Below are 25,334 nucleotides of genomic sequence, written 5' to 3' on the forward strand. Positions count from 1 at the left end.
GTATCTAAAAGGTGATCAGGCATGGGACTATGGGATTATGAGGGAGTTTATGATTGTGCTTTCCTTCACAGTAGAGTTATCACTTCCATGTTTCAGGAAGAAAATCACTGGAAAGGGGACAGGAAGTTATGGTGTCTGTACCAGAAGAGCAAAAACATTACAGAGAATCCCTAGCATGTTTCTGAGTATGACTCATTGGTCAGAACTATGCTATATGTGACCCCTCATTGTAAGAAAAGATGTGAAATGTAGTGGTTATTTTTTTTTTAAGTTGGGGATACAGTTGTGCAAATCAAAACTGAAAGCTCTGTTAAGAAGGAAGCAGAAGAGAATGGTGATTAGGTAGGCAACTCACAATGTCTGCCTCCCTGACTACTAAAATTAGAATTCAGAATATTTGGCAGAGGTTAGCTTATTCCTCCTTGAGAAGTCAGTTAAAATTTCACAGTAAGGATAGTATTTATTTAGAAGAATTAATAATAATATCATTCACAGGTGCATTTATTGAGTACTTATCGCACTTGAGACTTCATATCATTTTTAAAATGTTATCTCATTTAATTCATAGCAACTTAGCAAGATAGGTGTTCTTATTAACCTGTATTTACAAGGAAGCTTAGATGAGGATGAATAATTGCCCAAGGACACAGAACTAGAAAATCGCAAAAACAGGATTCAAAGACCCAGGTTCAAACCTGGGATACTGTGACTTCAAAACCTATGTGCTTCGTATTATATCATCTTGCTTTAAGAACAACCGGGAATGCTCCAGGTATAAAAGTGGGCCGGTGGAGGACTTGCCAGATGGAGGAAGCTGTTAGCTTCCAGTTTCTTCTGACCTTGAAAACTTGAAGCTACTGATGTCTGTTATGCAAACCGTAATCCCCAAGCAAGTTCTGAGCAAATACAGGCTACTGCAGTTAATGCTTAAGTGGTTTCAGAACCATCTAGTGGGAATGTTGCTTTGGGAACACAGTTGGATATAACTGGAGTACATTTGGGGCATTTTCTGTCAAAAAGTAGGAACTTTCTTCTTCTAATTAGTTTTTACTGCACTTCTGCCTTTTACTCTGGTTTAGCAGACTGGGGATGAAAAAGCTTCATCAACTGCATAAAGCTGCAAAATCATTCATTTCTGTCTCCTTGTACTAACCATTCCTTGCCATGGTCTTTGGGATGTACTGCGTCTGATATCCTCCATATTGACTTTCTTCTCACCCCTACTGCCTACCCTGAGAAGCTGTAAATATTTTTAAGTTAATCAATTTATTTTAATTGGAAGGTAGTTACTTTACAATATTATGATGGATTTTGCCATATATCAACATGAATCAGCCATAGGCATACGTGTATCCTCTCCCTCCTGAGCACCCTGCCACCTCCCTTCCCACCTCATCCCTCTAGGTTGTTACAGAGCATCAGCTTTGGGTTCCCTGTGTCATACGTCAAACTCCCACTGGCTGTCTATTTTACATATGGCAATGTATACGTTTCAGTGCTATTCTCTCAAATCATCCCACCTTCTCCTTCTCCCACTGAGTCCCAAAGTCTGTTCTTTATGTTTGCGTCTCCTTTGCTGTACTTCATGTAGGATCCTCAGCACCATCTTTCTAGATTTCATGTATATTTGTTAGTATATGATATTTTGTAAACCTTTATTTTTACTCACTGAAGTGCATGCATGCCCATGTGCTCAGTCATGTCTGATTCTTTGCTACCCCATGGACTATAGCCTGTCAGGATCCTCTGTCCATGGGATTCATCAGGCAAGAATACTGGAGTGGGTTACCATTTCCTACTTTAGAGGATATTCTAGACCCAGGTATCAAACCTGCATCTCTTACATCTCCTGCATTGGCAGGCAGATTCTTTACCATTGGGAAGCCCACTCACTTGAGTAGTGAGTTTCATTTCCAGAAGCTTGTCTTATAGCAGATGAATCTTACCCTCCAATGTATGTGGGAAATGTTCTGGAAAGGCAGCAGAAATGGTTCTCCTCCATGAGAAAAGATGTGTGAGGTGGAGCTGAAGGAGTGAGGCAGCTGCATGGCTGGGGGCCTGCAGCAGGGTTTGTGTGCAGGCAGCAGGAGACCCTGGAGCACTGTGCCCCCGCACAGAAGTAGGTGCCCGCATCCCCAGGCTGGGCTGCAGTGATGAGCAGCGAGCTGTCCTTTCTTGCCTCACCAAACTGAGCCTTTATTCTCTTCTGCTCCTTCATTTCTTTAGGTTTAGTTAATGTCATCAAGAGGACAGGCCCTTCCTCGGGCTTCTGTCTGTACCACTGAAAGGAGGTGAAGGTGCTGGAGGAGTTGCAGTGCACGGTGACATTTCCTCCCTCCTGGATACGTAGAAACCGGGGATTCTGCTCCAGCTGCTCGGTGCTCTCCCCTGTTTAGAAACAAAGCAGAATGCAGCAGGGAAGGGAATTAGGGCCTCTTCCCCAACCTAAAATGATTATTTTCTCCCTTTTTCCTCTCTTGCTCTCTCCCTTTCTTCTTTCCTTCCTAATACTTCCTTTCGCTCTTTACCATAAAATAACATGCCTTCAAGGATTTTTCTGCTGAGGATTTTCTGATCATGTAATCGGTAACTTCTCAAACTCACATGCCAGTTGAATCCAAAAGACCAACACCAAGAGTTTTTGGAGCATCTTTTCTTCTTATCATATGGTGGCTACGGTCCCTGGTTTTAGTTGTCCTTGAAAGATTCCCTCCTGAAAGTGGCTTTTCTGGGCTATAGTAACACTTGCTACTCACTTTGATCTCAGTAAAAATGTACAGACCTCTGTGTGTCAGCCAATTGAATCATTCACCCCCCACCCCCACTCCCATTTCATTCAACCTCAAACTCTGCTTTGATTCTGGGAAGGACTTTGCCTTTTGAAATACTACCCTCCTGTGGAGAGGTAAAAAAGTAATTTACCTTCTTTTTATCCTTGTTCTTATTGACAGTTTAACAGATTGAACCCAGTAGAGTACAAGTAGAGAATAAGTTTTTTCTTTTCACCATTGTCCCTTGAAACCTGCTCTGTTGAATTGTTCTTCCTTAATGCTAATTAAAATTTTGGCAGACTCCAGGGCGTTTCTAGTCACTTTCAAATAGTAAATACTATAAGAGTGGCCTAATATCACAATGTTAATTTCTCTTTCATTTTAAGTCTACTTAAAATGTGAGGAAGTCATGTTTTCGCCTTCTCTAGGCTAAGAAACCTGCAGCAGGGAAGGGAGATGTTGGAATTTCCTTACTGAAAAGTGGCTTACTTTCAATGATGCTTCTGTTTCTCCCAATTTCATTTGTTATGCACAATTGTCAAGATTTAAATAAGTCTGGTGACCTGGTCAGACATGAAAATATGACCTTTAAAATTTACCATTTTTAGCCAAGATAACGGAAGATAAAGAACACATCATCTTATCATTTCTGGTATCTTCAACAAGCATGTTGAGCTGTGAAGTGTCTGTGTAAACTGCATTTGTGGGTGAGTGTGTGCTGTGTTTTTTATGAAATTGTATCATATTTTCTGAGTCATATGGCATGGGTCAGTGAGCAACAGTGAAAGTCTCTCAGTCATGTCCAACTCTTTGCAACTCCATGGACTGTAGCCTGCCAGGCTCCTCTGTCCAGGGGATTTTTCAGGCAAGAATACTGGAGTGGGTTGCTATTTCCTCCTCTAGGGGATCTTCCTGATCTAGGGATCAAATTTGGTCTTTTTTGTCTCCTGCATTGCAGGCAGGTTCTTTACTTTGAATTCAAAGTGGAATAAATACTTGACTTGACAATGTAAGAATTAAGGACAACCACACTAGTACATAAGCAAAATAAAAGCTTGTATGTTAGAATAAAATATGTGAAAATATAAAATCAAAATACTAAGATATAGAAATAATTTCTACAAATAAAAAGAGAAAACCTTAAAGAAAAATGATCAAAAAATAGAAAAAGGGATTCGACCAATGTTAAATAACAGAGTGCCAACTCATAGAGAAAAAGTTGCTCAAAAGCACTAGGGCTCAAAAAAATGTATGTAGGTAAAGTATATTTGGATTGTTAAAATAAAAAACACCAGTAATTCCCAATTTGTAGAGGATGCAAAATGTACCTGTTCATTCACTGTTAGTTGAAGTATGATTGTTTAAACCATTTGGAGGGCAAATGGTCACTGTCTTCATTTACATGTGCTTTTCTTTAGGGTTCTTTGGTAGCTCAAAAGATAAAGAATCTGCCTGCAATGCAGGAGACCTAGGTTTGATCTTGGGTCAGGAAGCTTATGGTGAACAGTATGGGATTCATGATCTCCAAAGAAGAAAATTTAACTTCAGGATCAGGGGCCAAGCTTGACCACTCAGGGCTCTTGTGTGGCAGAAGTTTTATTACAGTGAAAAAGGACAGAAAAAACTTCTGACATAGACATCAGAAGGGGGCAGAGAGTACCCCCTCTCTCTAGTCTTAGCAAGGGAGCTATATACTTTTCAATTGGTTATTACTGTAAATCAAAAGGCTGTAAAGGGGGGGAAAAAGCAAAAACAGAAATGTTTTATGTGACTAAGACTAAGGAATAAAGAAAAAATTATTTGTCTTTTTCTCCTCCCTTTCTCCTCATTAGGAACTGGACTTCTTATCAACCTACCTAAGAATGAACTCTCTCAACACGGTTGAGTCGACTGAGTGAGCACACACACACAGAGAAGCAACATACAGATCCATCTCATCATGAAAGTCTCAGACAGACCAAAAGTGAAAGCCCATGGCTCATTCCACCATAGCTCCCATGGTCCTCTGAGAAAACTAGTTCTGATAGTTTATGATACCAGCCCATTCTGTTTCAATTAAGTATGTCTTTGCAGATCATTTTATGCAACTACATATACATTAACAGGGTTTCCCTGGTGGCTCAGTGGGTAAAGAGTCTATCTGCAGCGCGTGAGAACCATGTTCAATCCCTGGCTTGGGAAGATCCCCTGCAGAAGGAAATGGCAACCCACTCCAGTATTCTTGCCTGGAGAATTCCATGGACAGAGGAGCTTGGTGGGCTACAGTCCATGAGGTCACAAAGAGTCGGACATGACTGATTAACACTATACATTAACACACACATGCACTCATATATGTGTACACATACATGGACACAGAATTTGCCATGTAAACTGGATTATTTTAATTTTTCCAACTTGCCTTTTTATTTTCATTTAATAGTGTCCTGGAGATATTTCTACAATTGAAAAATGTAAAGAGGTGTACTTTATCCTTGTTGATACTGATTTAGTACTTTGAAACATTTCATTATTTAATTAATTATTCTCCTATCAATGCATATGTGTTTCTGTTTCTTTGCTGTCATAGAGAATGTTGTCTTATACATCTTTGTACATACACTTTTTATGTATGTAGAAGTGTCTAATGAAATTTATGAAATTGTAATTGCTATGAAAGTGAAAGAAAGTCACTTTTTTTCTAAAGAAGTGAAAGTGAAAGTTGCTCAGTCATGTCTGATTCTTTGTGATCCCATGGACTCTAGCCCACCAGCCTCTTCTGATCATTGGATTATCCAGGCAAGAATACTGGAGTGGGTTGCCACTATGACCCCATGGACTGTAGCCCCCCAGGCACCTCTGTCCATGGGATTTTCCAGGCAAGAATATTAGAGTGGGCTGCCATTTCCTCCTCCAGGGGAATCTTCCTGACCCAAGGATCAAATCCTCTGTGTCTCCTGCATTGGCAGGCAGATTCTTTACCACTGAGCCACTTGGGAAGCCCATGTATTGCTTGCTTGCTTGGTAATTCACTTCACTCATGTCCTACTCTTTGTGATGCTATGGACTATAGCCCAACAGACCCCTCTGTCCATGGGATTCTCAGGCAAGAACACTGGATTGGGTTGCCATTCCCTCCTCCAAGGGATCTTCCTGACCCAGGATAGAACCCGTGTCTCCTGTGGCTCCTGCATTGCAGGTAGATTCTTTACTGCTGAGCCCACCTGGGAAGCCCCATGTGTTACTCAAGGAATATCAAAAAAAGATAAAAACTCTTTTATAGGACAGGGTTTCTAAACAAATTAAAATAAATGAATATTCATCTGATTTTAGCTGGGAGAAATATCAATAACCTCAGATATGCAGATGACCACCCTTATGGCAGAAAGTGAAGAGGAACTAAAAAGCCTCTTGATGAAAGTGAAAGAGGAGAGTGAAAAAATTGGCTTAAAGCTCAACATTCAGAAAACTAAGATCATGGCATCTGGTCCCATCACTTCATGGCAAATAGATGGGGAAACAGTGTCAGACTTTATTTTTTGGCTCCAAAATCACTGCACATGGTGATTGCAGCAATGAAATTAAAAGACGCTTACTCCTTGGAAGGAAAGTTATGACCAATCTAGATAGCATATTAAAAAGCAGAGACATTACTCTGCCAACAAAGGTCCGTCTAGTCAAGGCTATGGTTTTTCCAGTAGTCATGCATGGATGTGACAGTTGGACTGTGAAGAAAGCTGAGCACCGAAGAATTGATGTTTTGAACTGTGGTGTTGGAGAAGACTCTTGAGAGTCCCTTGGACTGCAAGGAGATCCAACCAGTCCATCCTAAAAGAGATCAGTCCTGGGTGTTCATTGGTAGGACTGATTTTGAAGCTGAAGCTCCAATACTCTGGCCACCTCATGCGAAGAGTTGACTCATTGGAAAAGACCCTGATGCTGGGAAGGATTGGGGGCGGGAGGAGAAGGGGACGACAGAGGATGAGATGGCTGGATGGCATCACCGACTCAATGGACATGAGTTTGGGTAAACTCTGGGAGTTGGTGACGGACAGTGAGGCCTAGCATGCTGCGATTCATGAGGTCACAAAGAGTTGGACACGACTGAGCGACTGAACTTAACTGAACTGAGTTTTGTTTCTTTCTGAAAAATAGCTTCATCACATATATGCACGTTCTAGACTAACAACAAAAAAATTTGAAATTTTTCCCAGGACAAGAATTTGTTTTTATTAAGTGGAACAACTATAATAATGTGATTTTCAGAGTCTGGACTTGCCTTGGGTTCAAAGGAAAGAAGTCTGTGGGACAATTTGTATTTTCCTCACCTTTTATGTGGAGGCTAACCAACATTTTATTGACATGAAGAGGAGCCATGATAAATGATTAATACCTCTTCACTTCATTTCTATGTTAAAATTAAGATGCTTCTCATAATTTGTCTCAGCCACATGAACCAATGAAGCACTTCTTCCTTGTCTTCTCTTTCTTCTTTTAGTTTTGCATCTTCTCCCCTTTCTTTTTTCTTTTTTTTAAATTAGTTCATTTTCGATTTTTTAACTTTGCAATATTGTATTTGTTTTGCCATACATTGACATGAATCTGCCATGGGTGTACATGTTTTCCCCTTCCAGAACCCCCCTCCCACCTCCCTCCCCATCCCATCCCTCTGGGTCATCCCGGTGCACCAGCCCCGAGCACCCTGTATTTTGCGTTGAACCTGGACTGGCGATTTGTTTCACGTATGATAATTTACATGCTTCAGTGCCATTCTCCCATATCATCCCGCCCTCGTCCTCTCCCATAGAGTCCATAATACTGTTCTATTTATCGGTGTCTCTTTCAATGTCTCGCATACAGGGTTATCTTTACCGACTGAAAAATATGGAACGCTTCACGAATTTGCGTGTCATCCTTGTGCAGGGGCCATGCTAATCTTCTCTGTATCGTTCCGATTTTAGTATATGTGCTGCCGAAGCGAGCACTCTTCTCCCCTTTCTTCTCCCCTCATTTTCCTCATTCCTTACTGCTCTCTGACTCTCCTTCTAGATGACTCTAGATTTGCTCTCATAACTGCTCCCCCCACTCTGTCCCCCCTTCTTCCCACCAGAGATACTGCACAGGTGCAGCCCCGTCTGTCCCAGTGTGCCTCCCTCAGGACGCAGTAGTACACAGCGGTGTCTCTCAGGGTGACCTGGGGCAGGACCAAGGTGCTGGACTTTCTGTCTGAAGCTATGATCAGAAAGGCCTTGCTGCTGTTCACAGTGTCTCGTAAGCCATGAATGATATACTGTGGACTCTGACTGGGATTTTGCCGATACCAATGTATATAGTCCAATGTATTGATGGTAGAGTGGTTACAAGGCAGGTTTACATCCTCTCCTTCAGCACAATCCATGGAACTGAACTGGGTGATCTTAGCATCAACCATAATCCCTAAAGAGTAAAGAAAATAAAATTATCCCCTGACCACAAATCCAGTGTAATTCTGATCAAAGGTACAACATTCCCATAACTGTCTGGACCTACCCCCTACTCCAGTGTTTTTATTTCTGTCCTGCAAACATATCATTGATGCTTATTATATAGAGACCAAAGACACATGGCAAGAATCAGAGACTCCATAGGCTTTATTCCATGGGTCCTAGGCTCAATAACTCCAGAGATTTCTTACAACCTAGTTATTGCCAAGTGCTATTCTGGGATCATAGATAATTTGACCTGCCATGTAGAAGTTTATGTGTGCAAGTGTATTAGTTGCTCAATCGTGTTTGACTCTGAGACCCCATGGACTATAGCCCGCCAGGCTCCTCTGTCCATGGAATTCTCCAGGCAAGAATACTGGAGTGAGTTGCCATTTCCTACTCCAGTAGAAGTTTGCGCTCCCTAACAAACCCACAGATCATTTCTCAATTCCATCACTATAATGCTGGATAAAGTACAGGGAGAGGAGTAGAGAGCAAATGACCCTTCACGGTCCTTTAGTCTCAAATCATCCCTTGTAGACACAGAACACTTACCCAACATCAGAAACACAGTTACCCCAGTCACCAGCTTCATACTTCAAGGACAAACCAGGCTCATGGGCTCAGAGCTCAGACTTGTGTCTAATCCTAGATAAAGAGGTTCCAGAGAATTGAAGCAACTGTTGCTAGTAGAGACTTACAACCCATGCAGGTACCACTGTCTTGTTGCCAGAACCTTCTCAGCCAATGATTGTGCAGTTCCTTGTTTGGGTTTTCCTCCTCTGTTTTAGTCATGCCCCCAAAAGAAGGAGAGTCATCCCCAGCTCACAGGGTGCCTACTGTCATCCCCTGTGAAGTTTAAAGTCTGGCTCTTGATGAGGAACACCAAACACAATACTGTGTCTATCCACAACCATTGTTCTATCATTTGTGTTTTTAAAGAAATTTTCCAATGCTCAGTGAAGCTTGTAGAAAGCACTGATTAACCCTAGAAAACTGAACTGAGCACTGTGTTGTAAGGAGATGAAAATTCCTATCCACATTCCAGAAAATGTATGTGAGTTTCCAAAGTAGGCAATGATGTGCTCAGGGAGGGCAGGAAAAATTAATAACGTTGAGCCTAAAAGTTAAACGTTCTGGAGCTCAGGCTCAGAGTTCCTATAAAGGTCCCTGGACTCAAGCTTCTACTGCCCTCTGAGTAGAAATTTCTCAACGCATCTGTTCTTGATGTGGTATCTGATGACTCTAATGGTGTTCACCTCATTTTCTTTGAACAGTGGTCCTTAATCCTCATGTTCTCTATGCCTATGCTTACAGGTGCGCTAAGGTGCTGAGGCAGGGAGAAAAGACAGAAGGGAAAGCAAACAAAGTGGGACAGGGTGGAGGTGGGTGAGGCTGGTAGAAAAAGTTGGAGGAGGGACGAAAAAAAGAGCATAAGGAATAGGAAAGGGAAGGGATAACAGAGAAGAGAAATAGAGAAAGCAATGTTTAGGGAAGTTCATGGAGAGGATTTAGGCTATAGGGTCAGGATCCTCTAATCCTTGACCACACACACTCAACGAGGGGTTACAAACTACAAGCTGTCTAATAAGTAAGAAAGTATGTCATTTTTCCTTTTTCTGTGGAATACCAACTGAAAACAAGCTTCCCTTCCCCTTGCCCAGAAAAGACCTCTATTTCCAGATGAAGCAGCCCCCTCTTGTGACTGAATAAATGATCTGCAGAGCTAAACCCAGACCAAAAGTCAGCCAGCAATCTTTTGAAAGACTCCTCAGATTTGAAGGTACATATCTTAGTTGTAGGGCTTCCCTGATAGCTCAGCTGGTAAAGAATCCGCCTGCAATGCAGGAGACCCCGGTTTGATTCCTGGATTGGGAAAATCCACTGGAGAAGGGATAGGCTACCCACTCCAGGATTTTGGGGCTTCCCTTGTGGCTCAGCTGGTAAAGAATCTGCCTGTAATGTGGGAGACCTGGGTTCAATCCCTGGATAGGGAAGATCCCCTGGAGAAGGGAAAGGCTACCCACTCCAGTATTCTGGCCTAGAGAATTCCGTGGGCTGTATAGTCCATGGGGTCACAAAGAGTCGGACACGACTGAGGGACTTAACTTTCACTTTACATCTTAGTTGTAATACCTCTGTACTTATCTTTGTTTTCATAGCTCTGTGAAGGTTTAATTATTTTTCATTGCTTTATTTCAGCATATGATTCTCAGTTGTTGGTTTCTATTTAATTTTCCTTTTATCCCTAAGCTTCTCATTTGTGACGGTAGTTCGAAAGTCCATACTATTCAATGTCTTAAAGAGAAGTTGGTCCAGACTAGGCACTCAAATTGCCTGTATCCTGAATTAGTGGATGAATTTAGTGGTACAAGTTATGTTGAAGAACTCTTTAAATTTTTCTAAAAGCAGTTGTTCAATTATATGGAAAATGTGTTAAAAGATTCCAACAAAATAAATTCACAGTTATATTTGTGGACAAAATTCAGCAATAGGCAACAAATATGCCAGGCTTAGGATGGGAGAAATCAGACTCTGAAGATATGGGAGTGAATGTCATAGTAATCATGCTCATTGAATATTCATTGAGAGTCTGCTTGTTCTGTGGCAAATCTCTCTCTTTCTCTTACACACACACACAGATAAGCCACCAGCACTACTACTGAAAATATAAGAACAAATAATAACTGAAAGTAGGTTGTTTTATTATATTAGCAAAGGCAGAAGAAAAGCAATAACAAATTTTTTTTTTTATAAATTTATTTATTTTAGTTGGGGGCTAATTACTTTACAATATTGTAATAGTTTTTGCCATACATTGACATGAATCAGCCATTTTTTAGAAGATAGTAGCAGCAGCAGAGTCCATTACAAAGCAGCATTTTAAATAATATTGAAAACCAAAAATCACTCTATTTGGCACTGGAAAATCTTAAAATACATATTGGCTCTTTTCAGAGTCTTGAATTTAAGAGATCCTATTATCTCTGGCCCATATGGAGTAAGGTTATCTCCCTCTGCTTAATGAAAATGAAAATAATGTACTTAACTTACTTTCATAAAAACTAGAGGATTTGATAAAAGGCTTGCATGATGAATACTCTCAACAATCCAGAAATAGAAGAGAAATCCTGGATCTGATAAAGGATACCAATGAAAATATCCAAATTCAATATTGTTCTGTCTAAGGTAATAAATAAGATAGATACACTATCATTACTTCTGATTACTGTCATACTGGAGGTTCTGGTATCAAGTTATGAAAAGGAAATAAGATGTATTAAGTTTGAAAAGGGAGAAGTAGATCATTTTTATTCAAAGGTGACACATTTGTGTATGTAGAATATACAAAAGAATCTATAAACAAGCTACAAAGTCACTAAACACAAAAATCAATTTTATTTCTAGATTTCAGTCAAAGTGTGTGAGCTCAGTTGTGCCCACCTCTTTGTAACCCCATGGACTCTAGCCCATCAGGCGCCTCTGTCCATGGAATTTTCCAGGTAAGAATACTGGAGTGGGTTGCCATTTCCTACTCTAGGGATCTTCCTGACCCAGGGATTGAACCGACATCTCTTGTGTGTCTTGCATTAGCAGGCAGATTCTGTACAACTAGCACCAACTGGGAAGCCCTTTCAGTCAAAAATCTCTGGAAAATTAAAACACCACCTATCAATTTGAAATAATTTAATACAAAATATGCAAGTCCTCTAGAATAAAAATTATAACATTAATAAAAGAAATTAAAGGGGACCTGCATAAATGAACTGGATATCATATGAATTAGAAGATTCCATTTGTTAAGATTATCAGTTGTACCCAATGAATCTGTAAATTCAACAGAATCCCAATCGAATTATGTGCAATCTTGATTACTGCAGCTATAGCTTGAAATCAAGTAGACTGATGGCTTCTACTTCCTTCTTTTTTAAAGGGTTATTTTAGCTTTTCCAGTACAAGCTTTACCAGCTTTTCTTTTCATACAAATTTTAAAATAATCTTGCCTGTATTTATAAAAAAATCCTGCATGGATTTTTAAAAAATGTATTCATTTTTTAATTGAAGGATAATTGCTTTACAGAATTTTGTTGTTTTCTGTCAAATCTCAACATGGATCAGCCACAGGTATATATATATCCCTCCTTTTTAAACCTCCCTCCCATCTCCCTCCTCATCTCACCCCTCTAGGTTGACACAGAGCCCCTGTTTGAGTTTCCTGAGCCATACAGCAAATTCCCATCGATTATCTATTTTACATATGGTAATGTAAGTTCCCATGTTACTCTTTCCGCACATCTCACCCTCTCCTCCCCACTCCCCATGTCCATAAGTCTATTCTCTGTCTGTTTCTCCATTGCTGCCCTGAAAATAAATTCTTCATTATGATTTTTCTAGATTCTGTATGTATGTGTTATATGATATTTATCGTTCTGTTTCTGACTTACTTCACTCTGTATCGTAGGTCCTAGGTTCATCCACCTCTTTAGAATGTGTTCCTTTTTATGGCTGAGTAATATTCCATTGTGTATATGTACCACAGCTTCTTTATCCATTCATCTGTTGATGGACATCTAGGTTGCTTCCATGTTCTAGCTATTGTAAATAGTGCTGCAGTGAACAATGGGATACATGTGTCTTTTTCAGTTTTGGTTTTCTCAGGGTATATGCCTAGGAGTGGGATTTCTGGGTCATATGGTGGTTTTATTCCTAGTTTTTTAAGGAACCTCAATACTGTCTTCCATAATGGCTGTATCAATTTACATTCCCACCAACAGTAAAAGAGTGTTCCCTTTTCTCCACACCCTCTCCAGCATTTATTGTTTGTAGACTTTTTGATGATGGCCATTCTGACTGGCGTGAGGTGATATCTCACTGTAGTTTTGATTTGCATTTCTCTAATAACGAGCAATGTTGAGCATCTTTTTATGTGCTCATTAGCCATCTGTAAATCTTCTCTGGAGAAATGTCTGTTTAGGTCTTTTCCCCACTTTTTGATTGGGTTGTTTGTTTTTTAAAGGGCACTACATAAAATGTGTATATCAGTTTGAGAGAAATGACACATGTACTTTTTGGATCCTTCTAATCTGCAAACAGAGAATATCTCTTCATTTGTCTTCTTTGATTTCTTTCATCAGTGCTTTATAGTTTTCAGCACTAAAATTCTGTATGTTTTGTTAGATTTTCTTCCAAGGATTTGGGTTTTGGGGGTTTGTTTTTAGTCATTGTAAATGGTATTATATTTTTAATTTATGTATCCACATGTTCACTGCTAGTAGACAGAAATATATTTTATTTTTGTATGTTGATATTACATTCAGTGACCTTGCTGAATCCATTTAATAGTTCTAGAAGGCTTTTTTTGGGGGTATATGATCTGGGATTTTCTAAATAGAAAATCATATTGTCTGCAAATTGTGGCAGTTTTACATCTTCTTGATGATCTATATGACTGTCTTTACCTTTACTGCTTTGTTGCACTGAACAGAATTTCTAGCACATGTTGAAGGAAAATGATGAGTGGCTATTCTTGCCTTGTTCCCAGTGATAGGAAATGAACATAGTCCTTTATTATAAAGCATACAATTAGAAGTTGAGGAGATTCCCCTCTATTCCTGTGTTTCTGAGAGTTTTCACCACAGTTGACTGTTGAATTTTGGCAAATGCTTTTTCTGCATAGACTGAGATGATCACATGATTTCTTTTTACCATGTAATATAGTGGATTCCATCAACTGATTTTCAAACATTAAAGTAATTTTGCATCCTTGAAAAAAATCCACTTGTGCTTGGTATATCATTATTTTTGTATAGTGATGAATTCTACTTGCTAATATTTTGTTAAGAATTTTCTTTGCCTTTAAAAATTTTATTGGCATATAATTGATTTGCAACATTGTGTTAGTTTCAGGTGTACAGCATAGTGATACAGTTACAAGTATACTTATATTCATTTTTTTCAGTTCTTTTACTCAAACAGGTATCTATATTCATGAGGGATAGTTCTCTGTAGTTTTCTCTTTTTGTGACTCTTTAAAAATGTTGGTACTAAAGTAATACTAGTTTTAAAAAGTGAGTGAGAAATTATTTTCTTCTATTTTGTGGAAGAAATTGTGTATAATTCATGCTAATTCCTCTTCAATGTTTGCCAGAATTCTTCAGTAACACTGTCTGAGTCCAGGGACTTTTTAAATTAAAAATTCAGTTTCTTTGTAGACATCATGACTTTGGCTTTCTCTGGCCCCTGCTCTGAGGAGAGTTGAGGAGGGTTAGTCGCTGGAGCCCACAGTGAGGTTTGGGGACAGACAGCAGGTGCTTCCAGAGCACTGTGTCGCGGCACAGAAGTAGGTTCCTACATCTGAGGGCTGGGTGGCCGTGAGGTGCAGGGAACTGTGCTGTCTGGACTCTCCAAACTGAACTGTCAGTCTCTGCTGAGTCTTTACTTCTCCACCTTTAGCTAATATCATCAAGAGGACAGGACTGCCCCCAGGCCTCTGCTTATACCACTGTAAGTTGTAGAAGTTGCTCGAGAAATTGCAGTATGTAGTGAAGTTCTCTCCTTCTTGTAGAAGCAAGAATTCAGGAAAATGCTTTATCTGTTGTCCATTCACTTCTGTTCAGAAAAACAGAGGGAAGCATCAGAGAAAATCCGATTAGATGTCTAATCTGTCAACTACCCTGGTCTCTCATTCTTGTGTATTTTTCTCCTTTGCTTCAAGTCTCCCTCCTCAACTCCCTCTATCTTCCTACTTTATAATTTTTGTGTTTTTTCACAACTTTGCTCTCAATCAGAAAATCCCACTCTTCCAGTTGTCTGCAGATAAGATTCCGCTGTGCTGAATTTTCTGGGAGCAATCAGGGAAACCCCAAACTCACGTAGTATTTGCATCCATAAGATCAACACTGGTGCTATGAGCAGCATTTCCCTCTTCTTCCTCGTCAGGAAGAGTTGCTGAATCTGCCTGCTCCTAAAGGGTGTACAAGCTTCTTCCAGACCAATAGAAACACGGTCTGCACTGCTCTTTGGAAAGAAAGGTGAAAGGAGTAACTGCAGTTCGATGCAGCCAATCAGACTTACCACTGTTTTACTCAGATTATTTTCAAGAGGGGCGGGTTTATAGATGCTGCCCCCATGTGGTTCGATCAAACTTTACTGATTTTATAACTAATTTCTTACAAAGTTTTCTTTCTCTTATTATTGCAGATATATTTTAAAATTTTATTTTATTTTAGAGTACAATTGACAATATTGGGCTAGTTTCAGGTTTACAGCAAAGTGATTCAGTTATACACATACATGTATCTATTCTTTTTCAATATTTTTTCTAACTCATGTGGAAAATATGTTTGTCAAGGCTTGGAAAGAGTTTACTCATGCTGATAGCGTTTAAAAAGTGGAGGTGAAAGTGAAATTCGCCCAGTTGTGTCTGACTCTTTGCGACCCCATGGACTATACAGTCCATGGAATTCTCCAGACAAGAATACTGGAGTGGGTAGCCTTTCCCTTCTGCAGGGAATCTTTCCAACCCAGGGATCAAATCCAGGTCTCCCTCATTGCAGGTGTATTCTTTACCAGCTGAGCCACATGAGAGTGTTTGAGGAGGTATATTTTGCCCTTCAGGAATGGATTCTGTGATTCTTTAAAAATGAGGGCATCAGAATGAAATAAAATATTTCATTTGTCATTTCCAATTTTATCAGAATCATGCAGTGTGTTTTTCTGTATGTACTGATGGACTATATTAGGTCATTTTAATAAATGTGGAAAAGACCCATAATTTATTGTTAAACAACCTATGATGTCAAAATGGAAGATAAAACAAATCTTTTTCTCTGCTGTCATATAGAATACTCCGGCTGTAAATTATCTAGTTTAAAGCTTACATATTGGCTGTCTCACCATGTTACTTTACCACATACCAGGGATTTTAAGAAATCAATATAATTTGAAAAGAGTCTTATCTATGAATCAGACATGAACTTCTCTAAGAAGAATTTCTTAAAACTAAACAGATGAATAGAATACCATCCTATGGCTCTACAGAATTTCACAATTTCTGACTTAGCACTTATTAGCTTGTACTATAATGGTTTGTTAATTGTGGAGGCTGGCCCCATGTGCCTTGAGGGCATGTACTGTATCACCATCAAGAACGAAGCTGTCCGATATGTTGGCTACAAGCTGCTTAATTTAGAGTTAATTAAAATTAAACAGTGGAAGTGAGAAATAGATTCAAGGGATTAACTCTGATAGACAGAGTACCTGAAGAACTATGGACAGAGGTTCATGACACTGTACAGGAGGCAGGGATCAAGACCATCCCCAAGAAAAAGAAATGCAAAAATGCAAAATGGTTGTCTGAGGAGGCATTACAAATAGTGGTGAAAAGAAGAGAAGTGAAAGGCAAAGGAGAAAAGGAAAGATATACACATTTGAAGGCAGAGTTCCAAAGAATAGCAAGGAGAGATAAGAAAGCCTTCCTCAGTGATCAAGGCAAAGAAACAGAGGAAAACAGTAGAATGGGAAAGACTAGAGCTCTCTTCAAGAAAATTAGAGATACCAAGGGCACATTTCATGCAAAGATGGGCTCAATAAAGGACAGAAATGGTATGGACCTAACAGAAGCAGAAGGTGGCAAGAATACACAGAAGAACTGTACAAAAGAGATTTTCATGACCCAGATAATCATGATGGTATGACCATTCACCTAGAGCCAGACATCCTGAAATGCGAAGTCAAGTGGGCCTTAGAAAGCATCACCACAAACAAAGCTAGTGGAGGTGATGGAATTCCAGTTGAGCTATTTCAAATCCTGAAAGGTGATGCTGTGAAAGTGCTGCATTCAATATGCCAGCATATTTGGAACACTCAGCAATGGCCACAGGACTGGAAAAGCTCAGTTTTCTTTCCAATCCCAAAGAAAGGCAATACCAAAGAATGTTCAAACTACCACACAATTGCACTCATCTCACATGCTAGCAAAGTAATGCTCAAAATTCTTGAAGCCAAGCTTCAACAGTATATGAACCATGAACTTCCAGATGTTCAAGCTGGATTTAGAAAAGGCAGAGGAAGCAGACATCAAATTACCAACATACGCTGGATCATTGAAAAAGCAAGAGCATCCAGAAAAACATCTACTTTTGCTTTATTGACTATGCCAAAGCCTTTGACTGTGTGGATCACAACAAACTGTGGAAAATTCTTCAAGAGATGGGAATACCAGACCATCTGACCTGCCTCTTGAGAAATCTGTATGCAGGTCAGGAAGCAACAGTTAGAACTGGACACGGAACAACAGGCTGGTTCCAAATTGGGAAAGGAGTACATCAAGGCTGTATATTGTCACCCTGCTTATTTAATTTCTATGCAGAGTACATCATGAGAAACGCTGGGCTGGAGGAAGCACAAACTGGAATCAAGATTGCCAGGAGAAATATCAATAACCTCAGATATGCAGATGACACCACCCTTATGGCAGAAAGCGAAGAAGAACTAAAGAGCCTCTTGGTGAAAGTGAAAGAGGAGAGTGAAAAAGTTGGCTTAGAGCTCAACATTCAGAAAACTAATACCATGGCATCTGGTCCCATCACTTCATGGCAGATAGATGGGGAAACAATGGAAACGTTGACAAACTTTATTTTTGGGGGCTCCAAAATCACTTCAGATGGTGATTGCAGTCATGAAATTAAAAAACGCCTGCTCCTTGGAAGAAAAGTTATGACCAACTTAGACAGCATATTAAAAAGCAGAAACATTACTTTGTCAACAAATGTCCACTAGACAAAGCTATATTTTTTCCAGTAGTCATGTGTGGATGTGAGAGTTGAACTATAAAGAAAGCTGAGCGCCGAAGAACTGATGCTTTTCAACTGTGGTGTTGGAGAAGACTCTTGAGAGTCCCTTGGACTGAAAGGAGATCCAACCAGTTCATCCTAAAGGAAATCAGTCCTGAATATTCATTGGAAGGACTGATGTTGAAGCTGAAACTCCAATACTTTGGCCACCTGATGCAAAGAACTGACTCATTTGAAAAGACCCTGATGCTGGGAAAGATCGAAGGTGGGAGGAGAAGGGGACGACAGAGGATGAGATGGTTGGATGGCATCACCGACTCAATGCACATGCGTTTAAGTAAACTCTGGGAGTTGGTGGGACAGGGAGTCTTGGTATGCTGCAGTCCGTGGGGTCACAAAGAGTCAGACATGACTGAGTGTCTGAACTGAACTGAACTGAAGATTAAATAGAATTAAATTTTAGAGTTTCAGTCATACTAGCCACATTTCAGGGCTTCCTAGTTGGTGCTAGTGGTACAAACCTTCCTGCCAATGCAGGAGACATGAGAGATGCAGGTTTGATCCCTGGGTCAGGAAGATCCCTGGAGAAGGGCGTGGCAATCCACTCCGGTATTCTTGCCTGGAGAATCTTACCTGGAGGGCCTGCTGCGCTACAGGCCACACTGCAAATACTACTAGGCTAGGGGCTATTAGACAGTGCAGATAGAGAACATTTCCACCACCTCTGAGAGTTCTATTGGACTGTGATGTTCTAGAATGGAGGATCTATGAAAACAAGAAATTTTGTTATTTCATATTATAATTAAAGTCCCAGGTATGTGGTATACACTAAATAAATATTTGTTTATTGTTCATAACCGTGTTCCCAGAAACTACTTGAATACCTGGTGAATAGTGAACATTCAAACATTTGTTGAGGGATAAATAGATGTGTGTATTTTCATGCTTGAGAGTTTGAACTCAACATAACCCAAAGACCAATTTAAATGCATTCTCCCATGAATGTAAACAATCAATGATTGACTATAGTTATTTAGAAATGTTACCTTTTAGGAACTGTGTTAGAATCCTCCTTCTATCATAACAAATTATCACAAATTTGAGACCAAAATGCCTCCAATGACTCCTGCTTCCTGATATCCATGCCCTTGTGTAGACCCAGTGCACACTGAATCTGTGCTGGCTTGGTGACTCAGTGTAATAAACAAATGCATCAAAGTTAATATTGTGGCAGTAGTGAGACTAAACATGAAGACTCTTTCTCAGCTTATGCTTTTGTGAGGCACCAGGTGAGATGAACAGCTTCCTTGAGAGACCACTAAAAGAGAGCACATGGAAGGGCCATGGTAATGATCATGATTATGGAAATAATTTTATAACGAAGCTAATTTACCAAAAATCATAGAAGTATAGATGCAAAATGGATGAATTTTATGGAATGTCAGTTATACCTCAATAGAGTTGGTTAAAGTAAATAAGATTTATGTCCTATTTTGCCTGTGTCACAGTTCACGAATTAGGTTAGTTTCATTGAACATGCACACATTTGTTTAAACAATGATTTTGTGCCCATGATTTCTAAGCTCCAAAGGTTATAAAAGCAATATTCTCTGTTCTCTGTAATATTGAGCTTACAATATTTAGGAAGCTCAAAATATGGTCGGAAAAATAAAACATAATCAGGGAAATTTTAATAGTGCAAGTTAACACTAATTAAGATTGTTCAGAATCTAAATCTTCTGGGAAATTGATAGTATAAATTGACTACATAAACTTCTTTCCAGTAAACAACTGAAATAAACAAAGGAAACAGAGTAGGTGCTAAAACTAGACAGCAGTGCCTTATACATACTCAAATTTAAATTGTATTCTGAAAAGTGGAACAAAATTGGAAGCCATCTCAATGACTAACCTCTATCTTTCCTGCCCAAGAGAAGAGATGCAGAAATCCTGTCATAAACACTCAACCAGCTGCAGACAATGTACAAATTTGGGGGGCAGGGGATTGGGAGACAGAATTTGAAATAGCAGAGGAATCTACCCACAAGATAAAGCTCAATATTTTTCTCAGGTGTATTTTATCAGTTTACATAGCATATTACATATATTATCCTAAGTATCCATGGTCTATCATGTTTCTCACTGTCAATGGGAAATCAGTTCATAAGGTGTTATATTGAGAGAATGGTGGAATATTATAGTATGTAATGAGTATAACCAAGCAATATTTGCTATGATTGTTTATTTTCCCCATTATTGACTCTTGCTCCCACTTCTCAGGCTATTTCTATACTACAAGAAGGGATATAACAGTAAGCACAATTTCACTTATCAGAGAAGAAACTCTCACCTTGGGAAGTAATTTAGAGCTTTCTTTCCAATGTAGCCTTTCACTCTCCAGCCAGAATCATCCTATGTATTCTATGTTTGAAGTCAATCCCTTTCATATCTGGCAGACAAAAGAGAGAGAGAGAGAGAGAGAGAGCCAGTTCTCCTGAATTCTCTCTCTCCACATATCTGCATTGAGAAGTGTACTGACTGGTTCAGCAACCACAGGCCCTATCTTGACTAGACTTCCTCACAATTTAGTGCTTCCCAGGTGGCGCTAGTGGTAAAGGAGTGTAGGAGCGTCAGCGTAAAAGAGATGTGGGTTTGACCCCTGGGTCGGGAAGATCCCCGAGGGCATGGCGACCCCACTCTAGTATTCTTGCCTGGAGAATCCCACATACAGAGGAGCCTGGTGGGCTACAGTCCATGGGGTCGCAGAGTCGGACACGACTGAAGAGACTTAGCACCGAGGGCAGCAAGGAAGCCAGTGTGAGTGTCACAAAATGTTTGAGGAGGACACCCAGGTGGCAGCGCTTCAGCTTTCATTCCTGCTACATGCAGTGTGCTGGTATCTGATTCTCAAGGAAGGAAAATAGAAAGATTTAAATAAAGAATTCACCAAGTAAAGATGTAAATGAACTTCAGAGATAACACCATGTAGATGTTTGGGAAGAGAGCCTCACAGGAGTGTTTAAAGAATAATAATCCATCATAGTCCTCAATTTTCCCAGCATATTATTATATAAAAAACTTGCTAAAGCATTCAGCACTGTAAACTGATTAGCGGATGATTTCCTCATCTACTGATACTGGGACTTTGTGCCTAGGTTTGGCATTTTCTATTCTAGTTCACTTTGGGTTCCAGTTTAAACCAGTAATGTCGCCATCACTAAGATGTCCAGCTACCCTATTTTGAGTCCAAGTGCTTCTCCATAGTCCAGACCTTGCTCCTAAGGAGCCCCCTAAAATGCTACACTCTGGCTGATAATAAAAGGTAGAGAAGCATTTCACAGTTAGGAAAGTTATGGCTCATTTCCCAAAGATTAAAAAAAAAATGAAACAATAAAACCTATCTCATAGGGTTTTGATATTTAAATTAGATGATGAATCTGAAATGCATACCACAGTGCCTGACATACAATAAGCTCAAAAAATGCCATCTTTCTTTTTTTCTAGTGAAACCTGTCTTTTCTTCAATATCCAGAATCTGTGACTTGTTACTACTTTTTTTTTTTTTCCCCTCCACATTGGTTTGATGAAGGAAACTATAGGAAATTTATTTAATCACTTATTTTCTTTGAGACAGTCATTATTTTTCCCTGTCCTCTTGGGTCATATTCTCCTAGCTACATTAGTACATTCAGGGTGCTGAAAAGACACAGATGGAGCACTCAGAGGAAGCTTTATTTTCACTTACCTGATGAATAATAATATTATTTTTGGTATATTTATTAGGTATTGAATATCAAATTTCTGAATGGATCTCCAAGATTGTCCCATTCTTCTTGACTGTTTTCTTTACTGATTAATTTGTATGTGCTTTATATATATTTTTCATTTGAGTCCTTTCTCAGAAATATGCATTGCAAATATAGTTTAAAAGTCTGCACATTGACTTTCCACCCTCTTAGCATTGATATTCAACACAGACATTTTAATATATATCTTCATTTTCATAAGAAGCTAGCTTGAAAGGTTTATTTGTTTTATTTATTTATTTGTTTATTTATTTTCTTAAACACTTTAAAAATGCTTTCCCTTCGTAACTTCTATTGGTCTGGATGAGAAGTCAAGTTTCACTGTTTTTTCAAAGTTCTGATAGCTCTTATTTTTTTCCAGTAGATTTATTATCTCTACTTTTTAAATTAATTTTTGCTGGAGTATAGTTGCTTTATAATGTTAGTTTCTGTTGTACAGCAAACTGAATCAGTTATATGCACACATATATCCTCTCTTTTTTAGATTGTGCTCCTGTATAAGTCATTATAGAATATTGATTAGAGTTTCCTGTGTTATACAGAAGGTTCTCATTAGTTGTCTATTTTATATATAGTAGTGTGTATATGTGGAGAAGGAAATGGCAACCCACTCCAGTGTTCTTGCCTAGAGTATCCTGTGGACAGAGGAGCCTGATGGGCTGCTGTCCATAGGTTCGCACAGAGTCGGACACGACTGAAGCGACTTAGCAGCAGCAGCAGCAGTGTGTATATGTGAATCCCAGTCTGCCAGTTTATCCCTCATATCCCTTTCCCCCTTTGGTAACTATAATTAGTTTTCTACATCCTGGATTCTATTTCTGTTTTGTAAACACCTTCATTTGTAAATGCCACTTTTTAAAATTCCATCTGATAAAAGAGATATCAGATGACATTTGTCTTTATCTGTCTGACTTACTTTACTCAGTATGACAATCTTTAGGTCCATCCATGCCACTACAAAAGGCACTGTTTTTGTTCTTTCTCATGTCTGAATAATATTCAATTGCATTTATGTACCATATCTTTTTAATCTATTATTCCACTGTTGGACATTTAGGTTGCTTCCATGTCCATGCTACTGTAATTAGTGCTGCAATGAATATTAGGGTGCTTATATCTTTTCTGCTTGTATAAACTACTCCATCAGCTCTAGCAACTGCCTGAATTCTAATCTTTATACATAACTAATCTCTTATTCGACATCACTGATGATCTGCTTTCCTGACTGTACCTTAAGTGACACAAAGTCTAAGAAGAAAGGACTAAGGAAATGATTTTCATAACGATTCCAGATAACTATACCCAGGTTTGTGATGTGAGTGTATTTTAGTGAAGCAGTCACTTTAAATTATTATGGAGCAAGTTTATAGCTTTAGGCAAGTTTACCCATGTTCTGTATGATTGATTTAAAGTCGAAAGTTCAAGAGAAGAATGTATTAGTAGAAAGTTACTGTGGACATCTGCTTCCAAATAACATAGAAAGATCTTTGATTTACTTGAAGATTCAACTACAAAGTTTAATGAAGGGAATATTTATAGATTTGCGGGCAGGGTTAAGGAAAACAAAGAAGAGATGGGAAGCATCAACATACTAGCAAGAGCTGAAAGCCTTTATCAACCTGGGCAATCAGAGGAAACTGTTAGTGAAAGGGGAGGCAAGAGCTGTGAAGAGGATCCACCAGAAAGGAGTGGCAGGAGATAAGATGTGCTTTCCCAGTTCCAGCATCTACAGGCCTCCTGCTCAAATGGGGGACCCAAAGCAGTGGTGGGAAATTGGGGGACCAAAGGGAGGGAGAAACTACAGTGATTCCCTGTCTTCTTCAGGCTCCAGTTCCTGCGGGGCAGGCCCACCTGGTTCCAGCTGTGGCCTGGTGATCCACCTAGAAGGAGCTTTTGTTTAGAATTAAATCTTCTGATCCAGACCACAGATGAAGCAACCACAGGACTATCATTTCTCTTCTGGGATGTGCAGGTGTGCACTTCAACTGAGGTCCTGAAGCAGTGGGGCTCTCTCTTATTAGGCTCTGGGGTTTTTGTTCAGCTTTTCCCATTACTTCAAGCACTGTGAGCTCCCAGAGAGCACAGAAGTACTTTGCAGAGTCTTCAAGCTGTAAGGCTGAAATGATGAGGCTGATGAGTTTATATGCTTTCTGGAAGTTTACAAAGTAGCGGCCGTTCCTTGCATTACCGTATCCTGAATACTGACTAATAAGGAAAGTCATCTCTCCACTGGGAAGCTGTTTATACCAAAAAATGTAGTAGTAGTTCATGGTCCAACTTAGTTCATATTGACAATTCAGGGTGACTGTCTGCCCCACTTGATCGGACACGGCTGTCTGATCTTGAGTTACTTTCTGGGCCACACTGGATCCTATGGGGAAAAAATCAGAAAACAGAGATGAAGTAGTAAATAAAATAGTGTGGGATTTAGACTAATTTAGGACCCAGAGACAAATCAAATTGAAATTATAAAATGCTTCTTTTTCTCCAGCCCTCCTTTCCTCCCCACGTGCCTGTGAAGCACCCCGCGCCCGTGTGCAGTCCTTTCACCCTGAACACTCGCACCCATGCTTGGAAGCATCCCTACCAGAGAAGGTGAAGGCCAGGAGCACCCAGAGCAGACTGGAGAGCGGCATGAGGCATGGATTCCCCTGCACAAGTGTGCTCAGTTCTGCCTCAAGCTGAGAGTTCAGTGTCTTTGTGTGCCTGGCAGCACATTTACACAGTACCTGTTCCTGTGTGACTCCTTCAAACAGGAAGTGGGGTTTGTCATGTTCATAGATCACATGGTCTTTTTCACAGATGGGAAAAACTTTTGGCTCACAGATGTTTAATTTTCTTTCCCTGATTATTACGTTAGGTAGATCCTGAAAGCATCATGGAAAAAGTAGTTAGTATTATGTGTTTGAGGGCTTCCCTGATGGCTCAGACGGTAAAGAATATGCCTGCAATTCAAAAGACCCTGGTTTGATCCCTGAATTAAGAAGATCCCCTGGAGAAGGGAATGGCAACCCACTCCAGTATTCTTGCTTGGAGAATTCCATGGATAGAGGAGTCTGGCAGCTACAGTCTATGGGGTCCCAAAGAGCTGGACACGACTGGGCGACTAACACACACACGTTAAGGGTTTGAGCTGAGAGAAACAGAAGACTAAATAAGTTGACATACGTTGATAATAATTTTGCCAGCCCATTCGAAACATATTAGTATACACTATGAATCCTTCCTGTAATCTGCTTACTGCTCATTCTGGTCATTCATTTACAGCCTACGCTTTTATTTCTTTATCCAGAATTTAATGACTCTTTCAAAAAAGACAATAAAACAAACTCATAGATCTTTAGCTTTCTTATGTGTGTGCTGTGCTGTTGCTTCAGTCATGTGCAACTCTTTCCAACCCCATGGACTGTAATCTGCCAGGCTCTTCTGTCCATGGGGATTCTGCAGGCAAGAATACTGGAGTGGGTTCCCAATCCAGGGATCAAACCCTCGTCTCTTACATCTCCTGCATTGGCAGAT

At 39.7% G+C, this 25,334-nt stretch overlaps 1 non-coding gene and 1 gene segment (V, D, J or C); both read right to left on the bottom strand.

The window, feature by feature from the left end:
* LOC145512631 (T cell receptor delta constant-like) overlaps positions 1-25,334 on the bottom strand; it is a 488,648-nt gene that overhangs the window by 328,665 nt on the left and 134,649 nt on the right.
* On the bottom strand, positions 7,629-7,735 carry LOC145516045 (U6 spliceosomal RNA). The gene has a single exon (XR_014061219.1). It is a non-coding gene; the product is annotated as a U6 spliceosomal RNA (small nuclear RNA).

Source organism: Giraffa tippelskirchi, chromosome 7 (assembly GCF_054371585.1).
Source record: "Giraffa tippelskirchi isolate mGirTip1 chromosome 7, T2T-mGirTip1v1.2.pri, whole genome shotgun sequence".
NCBI lineage: Eukaryota > Metazoa > Chordata > Mammalia > Artiodactyla > Giraffidae > Giraffa > Giraffa tippelskirchi.